Consider the following 16514-nt stretch of genomic DNA (forward strand, 5'->3'; position numbering starts at 1 on the left):
TTTAGTTGGTTAAGGAGGCTCACCAGCAAGGCGGTGTGCCAAAAATTAGGCTACTCACCTGGGGATGGCCTTACGGCAGGGTGAGCCAATCCAACACCGTGGAGTAAGCAGAGCACAGCAGTCGCAACCCAGACCCCCAGGACGGACGGGCACAAAACACACAGACAAGATAGCGAGCTAAGCCTTAACACTATCAAGAAGCTACCCCCCCTCACAAACAGAAACAAACCAACAAAGAATTGCTGAGCCCCAAACAGTGGCATGTATGACTGCATGAATAATAGGCAGCCATAATAGAAGGACATATGACAACAATAATTGATGACCTGTCTGACATTAATGTTTTATGACCTGTCAATTACAGATGATTTATGGTCCTGTCACAATGATTGATGATGTTACGGTGATTTATGACACTGTCGTTTTTTGATTTATGACCCAACATGATGGTTTATGAACCAGTATTTGAATTGCGATTGTGCATACAAGAATAAAATGCAGCTATGTTTTTCTACAAGATCACGTCACAAGTGAATATTTTCTAGAATCTGAGTTTAAGCAATGTAAGAGCTACATGAGATCTGGAGTTGTCCAAGTGCGGGGGGTTATCGGGCAGGACATGCAGGGAAGCCCACTTACAATTCCTGTCGTCCCTGCCTACGTGAAGTCCCTTGACTAAAGTTAGATCCTGGATGCGGCAGACTGTTAAGGAAGTCTCAGGGGCTACTCTGAGGGCCATGCAGACAGGAGAGCCCTGCAGACAGGAGAGCCCAGAGAACGGCCGAGAAACCCCTACTTGAGGAGCTGAAGCTCCACAGCAGCCACTGTACTTCCTGGTGGCAGCAGAGGGTGCAAGCACGACCACGCACGGCCATTTCCGTGAACATGACTATGGACCTCAAGGAGCGTCTCAAGTCCAGAGTGTGTTCAAATCAACATTCAAATATGCAATTGAAGTGCCTTAAAACACTCTGCTTCTGAAAATACTGAACTGTGTGCCAGTGAAAGTAATTGGTGCCTGATTCACGAAAACAACAAGTTTCAAATCTGATTAAATTAGAGCTGTATGACTTCTTTATTATTGAGGAAGTTTTCATGACTTAAGCCAGTAAAATGTTGGACTTTCATGGATGTTCTTGTTCATGGAATTTTTCCCTAGTACCACGCTTGTGCATGCCTAAGGAAAAGGTGTAGTTTTTACAAAACTTTTATCTTTTTTTCGCATGGGAATACACCCATGTAAAGAAAACCATTGTACCAGCATCCCTTTTAACGCTGGATATGTCAGTAGTACATTTATGTGTGCGCACTGCAAATATTTGTCAAAGTGATTACTTTGTGACTGTTCAACCAACTTTGTGAATTTGCTCCGGAGTCTGCTAGTGCCTAGGTGGAAACACAATTTGCGGCCATCTACTGACAAGTAGGATTAATTAAACAGTATATTTAGTTATAAGTATTTTTTTCCAGTAGAACGAACATGTCGAGTGTATTCTATTGACTGAGCAGTGGTTTTAATGCTAGTTGGCAGGAGAATCTGTAGCAGTAAACAGTTTGAAATCACTGAGAATTTTTACATGAAAAACCACAAAGTATGTAGAAAAAGTGAAAGAATATATTTGTAATTAGACTCTGGAGGCAGCACATACACCGTAAACCAGCACCTAAAATTCAAAGATCAACAGGCAACTTTAAAAAAACAGCTGTTGTTGTGAACCAAATAGAAGGCACAAGGAGTCTGATATTCACATCTAAACCAAAGACGAGATGGAACTAATAACACATTTAAAAGGCTGGTTAATTCATATATAGTGCAAAATGCTGTATCAAAAAACGGCAGCAGGTTTTCATAAACAAGGGCCGCTCGGGGGTCCACCTGATCTTCGCAACCAAATCCGGCACCTGAACCACGTTTAGTCAGGAAGAGAAAACCCCTCGGTAAAAGTGTAGTGTGCCATGTAAGGGACAGTAGTTGCATAAAGTGCTTGAGCAGTAAATTGTGCTGCGTGACGCAAAAGGCGGTTTTAACAGAACTACTTTAAGGGGTGCGCGCAGCGACCTAGTACTCACGCTTGAAGCAAGCGCTAGCTGGTAATTTGCATATAGCAAGATTTGCTGTAGCGCCAGTAGCTGACAAAGACTATTTGTATGGTGCAATGATTAAAATAACAACTACATTACAATAAAATTTCGTGGGTGAACAAGTAAGGATATATTGTGTTTGAACAATGCGGCATTGACGCTTATTTAAAAAAAAAAAAAAACATCCGGCACTGAAGAGCAGAAACTGTGGTAGGACTAAGTTTAATGCTCAGATTTAAAAAATCACGTTAAAAGGGAGATGCCAGGCATTTCCAGTCAGATAGGTTGGAATTCCTATCTTTCACGTAAGTGTAAAGTTGGATTTCTATAACTTCATCCGATCCCAGGACTGGTTTTCATATAGTTCGCTTCGCATTCTGTGTGTGCTCAGCCTCATGGCTGTGCTGTCAGTCTGTTAGTTCTTTGGGAGAGAGTGACAACACCACGACTGTTCAATGTGTGTGTAAAAGGCCGCTTTATTGGAACAGGTGCCCCTGACAAATACCCCACCTAGGCCTTTGCCTTACAAAACTAAAACCTCACTAGACATCGAATAACCTATCCCCTGTTCTTCCCCCTCCCCTACTCCACCCTCCCCCTCCCTACTCTCGTTCTGTCTTTTCCTTCTCCTTTCCTTAATTTCCCCCGTCCTACCCGCTTCTTTTTTAACCTGTCCGCTAATGAGCAGTCTCCTGCCTGTCCATGTCTAACTAATGCTCCTTCCCCCTCTAATACCTGAATTGCCCTGCCAACTCCGTCCTCCACCTGAGCTTTTAATAGCTGCCCTGCAGCTGTCACCGCCACCAGAAAAAGGCCCCGACTTTTTCTGCCTCCCCCCTTTAGGGCTCCTTTAGTAATGCTTTCATCTGTTCTCTCAGCTGCAGCAAGTACAGCTCCATCCCCACAAAGGAGAGATGAACCCCTTCATCCCTAAAAAAATTCCGCATCCTCAAAACATCCACGTGCTCCAAAAAAGTCAAACCCCGCTCCACGCAAAAGCCTTTCATCTCCTTATTTAATTTGCGCCTAGCCCAATCTATAGCCCCAGGTTTCCTAGCCCCTCTCCAAACCCGACGCGGAACAAAGGCAGTGAACATCACGTGAAAACCCCTCCACTGGTTCACCAGGATCTGTAATTCCCTCTTCATAACCTTCAAGAGGTTAAGCCCTGTGGTTACCACCAGATCGTTCTCCCCCAAGTGAATACACAATAAGTCCGGACAATGCCCCTTCCCCACCGCGCTCTGCAAGCGAGGCAAAAGCTCGTTCCATCTCATCCCCCCTTTCCCGAACCAGCGGACGCGGTATCACGCCGGGTCAAAACCCAGATTGTCCCAGATATCGGTCCTCCGGGCTTGGCGCTGAGCCAATTTGATAAATGAGTGGCTGATCACCCATATGGCAAGATACTCCGCTTCTGGCCCCAGGACCACACCTGAAAAAGAAAAAAGAAATGAAGACACTTATAACACTCCACACAAGCCTACCGCCCCTCAAAACTCAGAACCTCGCACATACCGACTAAGCAATCTGATCTCCACCTCCCCAAAGCCATCAGCTCCTCTCTACCCCAACCCTTGTTCCCTGCTTCCGTCGCAACCCCGATCCGAAACGAATGCGTACCAAATAGGGCGGCATCAATCCCCAGATAGGCCAAACCCTTGTGCAAAACCGCTAATAGCTGTGAAGCTGAAACCTGTGTCCCATCGGCATGACGAAAAACCTGCCCGTCCATGAACCCTGACTCTTTGCGCAACTGGCCCTCCAATAACCCAGGGCAAATGGTCCTGATCGGGTAACGTTGAAGAAAAACCGTAGCCCCAACGCCCCTCTGATCCGTCTTTGACCGCCTAATGACCAACGCCACTCCTTCCGCTACCGGCCGCACGTCGCACCACTGAATTCCCGGGCGCCCTGGTAAACCCAGTAATTCAGAAACCCGCAACGCCCCGAAAAATAACCAAGACATCAAGGTCCGGAAAATTAGCGCTTTCCGTGCATCGTGGCAAATCTCTCCCAAAACTGGGAGCAGCCGTTTTAACAACGCCACGGATATTGGATGCCTCACGCGCCCTGTAGCCCCCAATTCTTTCACCCACCCTTCGAGGATCCTGTGCCCCAATTCCCCCGCAGAGGGTGGGTAGCCCCACAAAAGCTTACCCATAAACCCCAGAGCTGCTAACCTACCTGATATCGTAACTCTGGTTTGACCTTTTTCGATCAAAACCATAATAAACTGTACTACATCCTCCACAACCTCCTCCTGCCTCACCCAGCGCCGTGCCCCGGATCCTAGGTACTCCTCCCAGGCTTTTGCATATGCCTGCCTTGTAGACGGCACCAAAGAATTCAGAACCAGTCGTAGCATCCTGAAGTGCCTACTCTCCACAGCGTGATGGGCATGCGAATCCTGCACAGAGCCACGCCCATGGCTAATCCATGGAACGCTCCCACTGAGAACGAGACAAAGCATCGGCAATGTCATTATTAACGCCCGGGACGTGTCTCGCTCTAAAAAATATTTCATTCCGCAAGCACTGCAGCACAAAAATGTGCATCAACTGTAAAACCCGGGCTTCTCGCGCTGACTGACGATTGACCATTTGTACCACCGCCAAGTTGTCCACGTGAAAAAGCACCCGCGAGTGCCAAAGCTCAGAACCCCACAAGCACACCGCCACTATCAGTGGGAAAAGTTCCAAGAACGCAGTACTGTGACCCCCATTCTTCCATTCACTCGGCCATTCTTCTGCACACCAACGCCCCTCCCAATAAAGCCCAAACCCCGACGACTCCGCTGCGTCTGAGAAAAGCTGCACATCCCATTCACAGTCGCGCCAAACTCTCAAAGGGATTCCGTTAAAGGATTCCAAAAACGTGGCCCACATCCGCAAATCCTCGCGCACCCCCACCTTCAACCGCACGTGATGATGTGGGAGCACCTGACCCGATAATGCCTGAGCAAGTCGTCTGCAAAACGTCCGTCCCGCTCTCACCACCCTACAGGCAAAATTCAAATGCCCCAATAGCACCTGGACGTCACGCACAGTGACCTTACGCCTGCCCAAAATGTTGTTGATTCTGCGCACCATGTCCGTTTTGTTGTCTGATGGCAACCTGGCTATACCTGCCACCGTATCCAGCTCGATCTCCAAAAATGACAGCGCCGTACATGGCCCCACTGTCTTGTCGGGATCCAAGGGCACTCCGAGGTCTCCTGTGATCACCACAAACTGGCCCAGTACCGCTGCGCAATGCGGGCTGGCCGCCAGCGCCGCAAAGAAAAAGTCATCCAAATAGTGTGTTACCCATTGGTGACCCGTTATTCTCTCAAAGATCCACTGCAATGCCGTACTGAAACATTCGAAGAGCGCACAAGAGCTGGAGCACCCCATGGGAAGCGCTTTGTCAACCTACCAGAATCCCTGAAAATTGAATGCCCAAGAGCTCAAAATCCTCGGGATGGACGGGAAGCAGCCGAAAAGCAGACTTAATGTCTGTTTTTGCCATCAGTGCCCCTTGGCCCAGCTGCTCCAGCATAGTAACCGCCACGTCCACCGATGCATAGGACACCTTGGTTAATGCCTCTGGGATGATCATTGACAGACGTCCCCTCCGGCCAGGACAAGTGGTGTATCAACCTGAACTGCCAGCTCTCCTTCTTGGGCACAACCCCAATAGGCTACACAATGAGGTTCTGCATCGGCCAATCTGAAAAAGGGCCAGCCATGCGACCCTCCTGTACTTCCTTCACCAACTTCTGCCGTACCAAATCCTCCTTACCGCACACGGAACGCAGGTTCTCCACCCACCGCCGCACCCGCGGGCCCTCATAACCCAACCGAAAACAGTCGCGAAAACCCCGTATGAGCAAGTCCGCGTCCAAAGGTCTGTCATAATCTGCCAGATACGACTCGAGTCGATCAATGTCAACTGGAGTACGAGCCTTTTCCTGTAACGCCCTGCCGCTGCCCATCCCTGCCCCCGTACCTGTTTGCCTGCCCGCTGCTGCCATACTGCCCCTGAGCCCCTCCCGAGCTAGTGGTACTCTGCTGTCCACTACAGCTCGTAACTGGGTGACGTCCTGCGCACTTCGAGAATTCATGGCGGAACTTACAATATTCCCTGGTACACAAACCTTTGTTGTAGTCCCAGCAGGCCCCGAAGCGGCCTGACCCTGAAGTGTTGGATCTCCCCGGGCTAGAGCCCCCCGACCCCACCCCTTGGGTGGGGCGCTCTCGAAAGGGCCGGTAAGTTATGGGCAAACCGCTAGCCGTAAAGACTGTCTTCCCAAATTTGGCAGGGCCCATAGTGTGCTGCCACAGGTCGGAATCAATCTCACCCCACTGCACCTCGGGATCCGCAGCCATGCGCGCCCTGAACTTCTCGTCGTACTGCCTCCACGTGTAACCCCCGTAATTAAGGTGAGCCTTCATAATAATGTCCATATACTTGAACAAAGCCACCGCCCTCTCCGGAAAGCGCTTACAGTAACCACTGGCAAAAATCAGGAAGGCAGCCGTCCAGTTTTCAATGTTCATCGGCACCTTTGGCCTCTTAGAAAGCTCCCATTCCTCTTCCTTGAAGCCCTCTTTTGCCCTCACCTCTCGGTGCAGCAATTTCAGCACATCCACATATTCCCCCTTCCAGATTTTCTCCTTCGTGGTTTGCATCAAATGAGCCCCTAACGGCTTCGCCGTGCCCATGTAGGGCAACTTAACTCGCTTTGGGGCCGGCTCCCCTTCCTTCTCTTCCTTCGCGCCCTTCGCGGCCTGTCCCGCTCGCTGATCGTCGCTAACTGCCAGCCCGTCGCGAAGTCCGTCCCCTTTTGCCGCGTCCTTCACCGACTCCCCGCTCGCCCTGGCTTCGGTGGCCACCTCCGTGTCTTGCACATACACACCCTTCACCAAGCGCACCGAATCCTCTCTTGCTTCCAAAGCCACCGAGACCATAGAGCACGAAGACTCCTTACCTGGAGAGAGAAACGGGGCCGCTCCTGAACCGTCCGCGCCTCCACTCTAGCTCGTTCCTTCTTGCGTCCCCCGGGCCGCCCCATTAACTGCTTCTCCACCTGTAACGACCTAGGGACAGGGTTAGCGTCCCCTTGCCCCTTCCCGCACTCCCACCATTTGGTCTCGCTCCCGCTATTTACCAATTCCCCCTCCTCCAGGCTCGGGTCAGACTCCCCTTCGTGCCACGCAACCGCACCTGCGGCACCACCCATACCACAGCCACCGCAAACTGCGCAACCTGCAGCCGCAAATCTACTCTTCACCCGAATACTTGACGGGCCTGGACGTTGCTCCCCCCGGGCGTCGGCGTCGGGGGCGCAAAACCCACTCCGCCACACCACCCAGAAGGAGCATCCGCAGCCTCCCGCCGTCCTGCAGACGTCATCCGGCCGGCTGCCCCAGGCCCCACCTTCACTTCTTCCCAGGGTGACCGAGCCGCACACTGCTCACCTGGGTCCTCCTCCTCGAAATCCAAAGTATCCTGCCAAAGAAGGTCCAGTGGGCCAGGGGTTGAAAAGGACTCTTCCACCCCCTGCTCCAAAAGGCCACCCTCTCCTAATGGATACTCTTCACACCCCCGCCTTACTCCTAACCTCCTTCTCCCACCTTGCCTGGGTCCCATAAACCTGTCTGGGGCCTCTATGGGCCCTGGCCGCCAAGGGTCCTTGCCCCCCGACCACCCACCCTTCTCTGCCCCCTGCCCCCCTCCTCTTCGCTGCTACTCTACTGTAGCATTGTAGGCCATTTCGTCGAAATAGGGACCCTTGGGTCCCTGGGGCCAGTTTGTCCGGATGCAGAGCCCTGCCCCCTCTCCTGCTCCTGCCATCCGAATTGCCCCGTCCCCCAGGGCCGCAGAGGGAGTGCTATCCTCACTTCCCTCCCCTTCTTCCCCCTCCCTGCTCCCCGATCCACACATGAGAACTGGGCTCTCAAGCCCAGCCAGGCCCGAGAGCCCAGACTGCCTCTGCCGCTGCGTAATTGCAGCCCCAGGGGCGCCCACTCTCTCCTTTCTCGCTTTCGCAGATGGGAGGCGCGCCTCTCCCGCCGCCGCGGGCTGCTCCACTTCTCCGGCACGGAGCCCGAGGGCGCCCCGCCCCAGGGGAAGCCCTCGGGACTCCCACACCTGGCATCCCGGCCCTCCCCCTCCCCACCCAGACCGCACCCTCAAGCCCCGGCCCACCCGCCCGTCGGCCTACGCCCCTTACTCTCACACCCGACGATCCAGCGCGCAGAGGCGAACACACCATTACCGCCGCTGCCACGCTGGCAGAGGCCCTGTGCGCTGGGCACCCGGTCGCGAGGGCCTCTGCCCTCACCAAGTCCATGCGGCCGGCCTGCCGAAGCAGCGCCAAGGCTGCCCGCACTTTCTCCTCATCGGCCATCCTGCCCGCAAATACCGCCGAAAGACACCGCACTGGCGATGCTGCCAAAATGTGAGTACAGGAGTGCAGCGCACGCTACAAGCTGCCTCCTTCCCAAAAATATATTCTTTCACCGGTTATATATAATTTTTTTTTTTTGTGCAAATTCACTATTAAAGCAAATTCGCCGAATTAAACCACGAGACAGAAAAGAACCGGACCGAACTAGAAGCCCTGGCCACCAGGTCACCTTCTGCAAAATGGTGACTGTTGCCACAAACTGTCCGCTTTTATTCGCGGCCCACCCACCCAAATTGGCACCCCAGACGCCCAACCACGTCACGGGCCGTACCACCTCTCCCAATAACCCCCAGTGGGGTGGGGGGAACTCCTCGTTCCTCCTCCTCCCCCCCAGGGGCCCCTTTAGCGACCATGCCATGAAAAGGCCAACTGGGTTGTCCAGGAGCTTATTTAGGTTCACTCTCTCCTTTAGTGTTCTGCGCTCAGACTTGGTCGGATTTTTGCTTCAACAGGATTAGGAGTGGTCTTCACGTTTATAGAATGTTTTTCAAGCGCTCCACTTTGTTTTCTCTGAAGTTCAGACAGGCGCTATATTTTCGTGATAGACATGTTTCGCAATTAGTTTTCGGTTTCATAAGAAGGGGACAGTTTAATTTGGTAAAAATATTAATTATATTTAATCAACCAGATGGCGTTCTTTTGTAATTTATTATTTGCCACCTTGTGTTGCTCAATTTTCTGAGGCTCTGTGATTTGTAAGTCAAATAGAAGTAGAATCATTTTAGGTATTTACTGTTTCTTTGCATATTTTAATTTCAAGTCTCCGACTGTAGACACCATCCTTAAATCACTACAAATTTGGGAATCATGAACACCGGAAACGTATGCATGACTAGCGGAAGAGCTCGGTCATTAGGTCGTAGAATAGTCTTTTATCAATTTATAAGTGGTGTCTGGTGAATCAAGCAGTTATTCAGGCCGCAAATTAGTGTGGTAGTATGGGCAACTTTTATTGCTAGCTGGAGATCGGTGTGGTGCTCTAGGACTTAAAAGGGCACATCAAAAAAGGTAGTCGGAAATGGCTTACAATATAGAAAAACAAACCTCACATCAGTAATGTTAAAGTAGTAGAAAATGAATAATTGAAAATAATGCGTTTTAGTCACTATGGGCTGATTATAATAGACTCAAGATACCACTGGATTTAAAAAATATGATAAACTTTTCTCTACCTTTGCAGCTGTTGGACATTCTTTTCCTATCTGATTCGCTGATGAGAAGCACTTTTATTTTGGTGCCTGGTTAAATGAGGATGCTAAATGGTAACTTTTTCATTTTTTGCTACAGATGAAGGAAGACGGTAAATAGAAGTGCTTTAGTTATATGCAGGGCCACTGGAATTATGTGGCAGGAAAGGACCAAATTATGAGACAGGGCTGACCAATTTATGTGGCAAGAAAAGTCCAATTAGGCATTTACAGCACCAATAGCTCCAACTCTCGCAAAAGCGAGACGTGCATTTCAAATGCTTGTTTTTACTTCCTTTACATTTGTCAGATAGAAGTTATCTATAGGCGTCTGAGGTGTTATCCAGCTCATTCATTCCTTTAGGTGGTGCTGTTAAATCACCAGCTGCAAATCTGCCGCTATTTCACAACCAGTAGGGATTTCACTAGTGCATGAACTAGTGCATAAAGTCACTAAGCCCACCAGTTCCGCCAAATGTTGTTGATCCGCAGGCCTAGGATAAAAAGATTGAGACACACAGTAGGTGTTCAGAAAAAGCATTACAGAAGAACAGACCATCTTAGAAGTAGGGTATAGTGAGGAATCTGTTGAAAACACCCTTTATAAAGCATTTACCAAACGCGGATAACTTGTCCTTCGAAGGGAAATTTATTTCTGCAGATTCTTTGCACAGAAAGACTCCCTTGAACAACGTCCTGAGGCTCTCAGGCGTATAGAGAATTTGAGGGGAATCCAGAAAATGCCCACTGACTGATCAATCAAAACGATCCTTTCATCTGCATGAGGGCGTTCATATTTAGAGAACTTGAGAAGTGACGAGCAAGATGCTGCAGCCTGGCAGAAAAACTTCTGTTAAATAAAAAAAATAAAACCATCAAGCGGGATACAGTAGAAATCTCTGAATATTTTAAGATTTAGTTCTTCAGTAGTCCGCAATTCACACACTGGTCCATTTCTCATAGTTTTTACTTTCACACGTGTACAATGCATAGGCAGCTCCTCTGCGATGGCAGAGGAGCTTCGCCCCACTGGCTAAAAGCTAGCAGCAGAAAAATAAAATAATGCTTCAATATCGCTTTCTTTTTCTGCTGCTGGCTGAGCCAGCGTGTGAAGGGAGGGGGAAGGATGGGGCTGGGCCTCGGTAGGTGATCAGGAGGGGGGTGGGGGGTGGGGGGGGGTGAGCAATTGAGCGCACTTAGTGCCTAAGACGGCCAGCCAAGCACACATGCACACTTAGTTTCTTCAGCCCGGCTGTATACACAGCCGGGCTGGAGAAAATGCACAAGCCCCAAGGTTGTGTCTGAACGGCAATCCGAGCCGCTCAGACCAATCCTGACGCTAATCCTGATGCTGCTTTCATGCTAGCTGGGGAGCCTGTTGGTGTTCCAGTAAGTGCTGGGACACCAGAACAGGAAAAGAGGACAAGCGAGGCGGCGAACGGTAAGTCTTCTTTAAAAAATGTATTATTTATCATCAAATAAATACAAAACAAACCTAAAAATGCAACATATGCACAATCTTTACTGCATGTGAGCCCCCAGATCCATATGTAATAAAACCATCTCCATAGGAGAGTACTTTAACTCTAGAGTCCCTTCACTTCTTTGACGTCACCAAATGGGACGACCAAAACATAACACTTCACCAGCTGCACTTGGCACACACCATGCTGCCTTCGGTCACTCTCCTACAATATTGTGTGATAGTGGAAAGTAAGGATCATTAACAAGCATTTGCAATGCAATAAACAGGGGTGGGCCCTGCCGCTATGGCGAAAGCAGAAAAACAAAAGGGATAATAAAAGTATTTTATTATCCCTTTATTTTTCAACTTTCGTAGGGCAGGGCGGGGCAGGGCCATTCTCCTCCACGTCAACAAGTGGAGGAGGAGTGGTGGTGCGCTTCTAAGAGCGCATGTCAGTTTTGCCAGCTGGCTGTCCATCCGAGGCTGGCCAAACTGACATGCGCACTTAGAACTCTCCACCCAGCTGTGTTGCACAGCCAGGTGGAGACCAAACGCAGTGTCCCACTTCCGCCCTGAGCGGCATTTCTGCTCGCTCATGCCAATCCTGGCACTTTTTACCTGCTGTGTAACACCATGAGAGAAGCATCGAGATTGGCAGGGGAGAGATGAAGAAGACGAGAGACTGCTGGAGCGGCGTAACACGGAGGCAGCAGGTAATGCTTTGCAGGGCATTCTTTTACAAAACATTTTTACTCATAATTCAGCCTGTGGTGTTCCTAGGACAATGGGACCACTTCCAAAACATTCACCACAACCTGCTTTCTGTCTAGATCACCTCTGGGTCCCCCACACCAGGTTAGTGGGGATCCCAAAATAATAATCCCTCCCACCATTCAGTATCTTGTAAATCCCTCTCATGGCTGTAACATTTGTTTTACAGCTGAGAGTAATTTGTGTTTTAAGGGTCTTGTTTGCAATATCATAGGAGTAGGCATGCTAGCCCTGAAAATGTGTAATGCACTATACCTCTAGTAGCTAGATATATGGTTAGACTATTACTTTTGGTTGTTTTCTTTTCGTGTGGTTATGTCGTCTAGGGGGCAACTATATGGTTACATGACCATGTTTTTTTACAAATGTTATTTTCATTTTGGTGTCCTCCAAGGGCTGTTCTGAGCATTACAGTCTAATGCCAAAAGTTTATTTCTGATAAAGTTTTTTATTGGGTTTATATGATAATAAATCTCTCCTTATTGCAATTATTACCACAATTATGGCTAACTTAACATCCTTATTACACTATGACTGTTTGTACACTCTTGATATATTTGGGTGACTCTTCTAGTTTATTTCTCTCATTACTCCGTGGTTGTCTTATGTCATTTTTTTGGTAATTGTGTTAGCCAGTCAGCAATTCTAATGGTGGGGTGGCGAAAGTGGTATTCTATTGGAATTAACATGGCAGATTTAAATTAGGATGCTAAATAGCAACATTTTCATTTTTATGTCTGCAGATATAGGAAAAAGGTAAATGGCTAAAGTGCCTTAGTTACATGCAGGGCCACTGGAGGCAAAGTATATGGCAGGAAAATAACAAATTACGAGGCAGGGTTGACCAATTTATGAGGCAAGATAAGTCCAGTTATGAATTTACAACACTAAATAGCCCTAACTCAAGCGAATGCGAGGCCCATTGCATTGCAAATACTTGTTTTGTTCATTATTTTCAATGTTGCTTTTTCCCTTCTGTGTCGGTGCTTGACAGTCCCTCCCATCTCCTCCCATGTCACTGCATGTCTCCTCCCCCCCCCCCCTCACACCTGTTTCTGTTTTTTTTTGTTTTTTGGGAGTGGTGCCGTTTAGCTAGGATTCCATGGAACAATCACGTTTGGCATTGGGAAGCTGTTCACATCATACAATGATATGGCGCTCCACAAGCACTTCCCTTCTTAAAACGTTCGCCAGCCTAAAGCACGAAAATCGTAACAAAGGCATGAGAGATTCTCAGAAGATTCTGCACGGGAAACAAATGACCATGGAGCTTTAAACTACAAAAGTACGGTGTAGTAGCCCACCTTTCCTGTTGGACAGGACTCTCCAGGATACACATGTTTTTCTTTTACGCTCATACGTGAGCTTTGATGTGAACACCCAAATGACAAAGCCAATGGCTCGCCCACAGGCAAGACCTGTTGGCTTTGCCAATGCTTGTTCTAGTCTGCAAGCACATTTAATTTTCCCAAATTAGACAAAGCTACAGAGCTCACAAAGGTAGTGCAGCGGGGAAAATACGAGGTATTTGGAACCCAGATAAGTGCTTTAAATGAGCCGGTACTGTCCGGTACAGAGTACCAGCACTTTTTTATTTTGAGAGGGAGAGCACCTGCACTTCAAGAAAAACGCAATACTTTTAATTGGAGAGTAACGGCACTTCTCAGAAACAAGAAGGTACTCTGACACAGAGTACCTGCACTTCTATTTTTCCATTTCAAGCACTGACCCAGGTCCAAGTTAAATGCACATCAAGAACAACTGTGATTGAAGCCCAACATCTGGACAGGACAGGTAGTCACTAGTCTTGCTTAGAGGGTTTTGTGATTATGACATCAACTGACAAACAGTGGATCTCGGTCTGTAGTAGGGTAAAGTTAAAGAGAAGCTCTAATGAACACTAAAATGGTACTCGTGGCGCCACCGACTGTTATTTGGAAAGATTGTTATAGGGCTGTGGAGCAAATAAAGCATTTTGTTTTGGCAGTTATTTTTTGAAGAAATGTAAGCAAAACCTGGCTACATTTTATAAACACACGTATGGCAAACCCACAGTGGCTCTTTTCAATGCACCTTATAAAGGCAAACAGGTAACTCATTTAGAGTTCTCAAGAGTCCGGTGCCTCACTGAGATGCATCCAGGCCAGATGGAACAAGAAGTGCGTTTATTGTAAAAAGATTAGTTCCTGCATGTAGGCCAATCAAAAAGACTTACACAGACGTTTTAGTTTGACAAATGTACCTCCTGTGGTTCTGATCGTGAAAACGATGTTTTGAGCTGCGATTTAAGACTATAGAAACTTCAGATTTTTGTCTGCTTGCAGATAAGGGAAAGGATAGTTTTGTTTTGTGGTGCCAAAAAAAGTATTGTTGTATAAGTGGGACAAAAAATAAATCTAATTTAATATCAAATGCACATGGAACTGAAAACTTCTGAATATGGTTAACAGATTTTTTTCTTTCTTGCGGGAATAAATCAAGAACTAAATTGAATCTATCGGGTTGCTGGGAGGTTACTGGGATCAGAAATTTTCAAATACGGGTTGTAGCTAACATAAAACAGACCTTTGAATTTTATTGGGTGCATAGAATCAATATCTGAACAGATCCGGGTGAGCGGCAATGAGGCAACACCGGGATCCTGTTAAAACCGGAGGGTAGATAGTTTAGATGCCCCGTAGAAAAATGTACATGTAGACATCTGCCTAGAACTGGGCCACAGGCTTGCCCTATGTGTACGTTTGTCAGGCCATTCCCTCAACAAGGTAATCCACCACAAACACCTTGACCCTAAATCTATTTAAGAAGCTACCCTTTCATCCCAAAATAAAGCAATCCATCCATTCATTCATGTATAAGCTCCTTCGCACATTTCTCCAGATGATTAGTGCAGCCAAATCGTCAGTGGGAAGTAGTGTTGACAGCCGTGAATAAAATGAAGACAAACTGGCGAGCGGATAGTGCTGGTCCATTATCACCCAATATAAGGGCATAAGGATTTTATTTAATTGAATTTTGCAAGCCTGAAATTAGGCTAACTCTGCTGCACTCCTGTAAGGAAATGCCTCTTTGGCATGGTTACCCACGGACTTTTTGCTGATGCCAAGTTATGATTTGAAAGTGTGCTGAGGCCTGCTAACCAGGCCCCAGCACCAGTGTTCTTTCCCTAACCTGTACCTTTGTTTCCACAATTGGCACACCCTGGCATCCAGGTAAGCCCCTTGTAACTGGTACCCCTGGTACCAAGGGCCCTGATGCCAGGGAAGGTCTCTAAGGGCTGCAGCATGTCTTATGCCACCCTAGGGACCCCTCACTCAGCACAGACACACTGCTTCCCAGCTTGTGTGTGCTGGTGGGGAGAAAATGACTAAGTCGACATGGAACTCCCCTCAGGGTGCCATGCCAACCTCACACTGCCTATGGCATAGATAAGTCACCCCTCTAGCAGGCCTTACAGCCCTAAGGCAGGGTGCACTATACCACAGGTGAGGGCATAGGTGCCTGAGCACTATGACCCTACAGTGTCTAAGGAAAACCTTAGACATTGTAAGTGCAGGGTAGCCATAAGAGTATATGGTCTGGGAGTCTGCCATACACGAACTCAACAGCACCATAATGGCTACACTGAAATCTGGGAAGTTTGGTATCAAACTTCTCAGCATCTCAGCACAATAAATGCACACTGATGCCAGTGTACATTTTATTGTTAAATACATCCAGAGGGCATCTCAGAGATGCCCCCTGAAAACATACCCGACTTCCAGTGTGGGCGGACTAGTTTTGCCAGCCTGCCACACACCAGACATGTTGCTGGTCACATGGGGAGAGAGCCTTTGTCACTCTGTGGCTAGTAACAAAGCCTATACTGGGTGGAGGTGCTTCTCGCCTCCCCCTGCAGGAACTGTAACACCTGGCAGTGAGCCTCAACGGCTCACCCCCTTTGTTACAGCGCCACAGGGCATCCCAGCTAGTGGAGATGCCCGCCCCCTCCGGCCACGGTCCCACTTTTGGCAGCAAGGGCGGTGGAGATAATGAGAAAAAAACAAAAAGGAGGAGTCACTGGCCAGTCAGGACAACCCCTAAGGTGTCCTGAGCTGAGGTGACACTCACTTTTAGAAATCCTCCATCTTGCAGATGGAGGATTCCCCCAATAGGATTAGTGATGTGCCCCCCTCCCCTCAGGGAGGAGGCACAAAGAGGGTGTAGCCACCCTCAGGGCTAGTAGCCATTGGCTACTAACCCCCCAGACCTAAACACCCCCCTAAATTGAGTATTTAATGGCCCCCAGAACCAAGCAAGATAGATTCCTGCAACCTGAAGACGAAGAAGGACTGCTGACCTGAAAGCCCTGCAGAGAAGACGGAGACACCAATTGCTTTGGCCCCAGCCCTACCGGCCTGTCTCCCCACTTCGAGAAAAACTGCAACAGCGGCGCATCCCCCAGGGTCCAGCGACCTCTAAAGTCTCAGAGGACTACCCTGCATCTAAAAGGACCAAGAACTCCTGAGGACAGCGGCCCTGTTCCACAAAGACTGCAACTTTGCAACAAAGAAGC

Source organism: Pleurodeles waltl, chromosome 6 (genome assembly GCF_031143425.1).
Source record: "Pleurodeles waltl isolate 20211129_DDA chromosome 6, aPleWal1.hap1.20221129, whole genome shotgun sequence".
NCBI lineage: Eukaryota > Metazoa > Chordata > Amphibia > Caudata > Salamandridae > Pleurodeles > Pleurodeles waltl.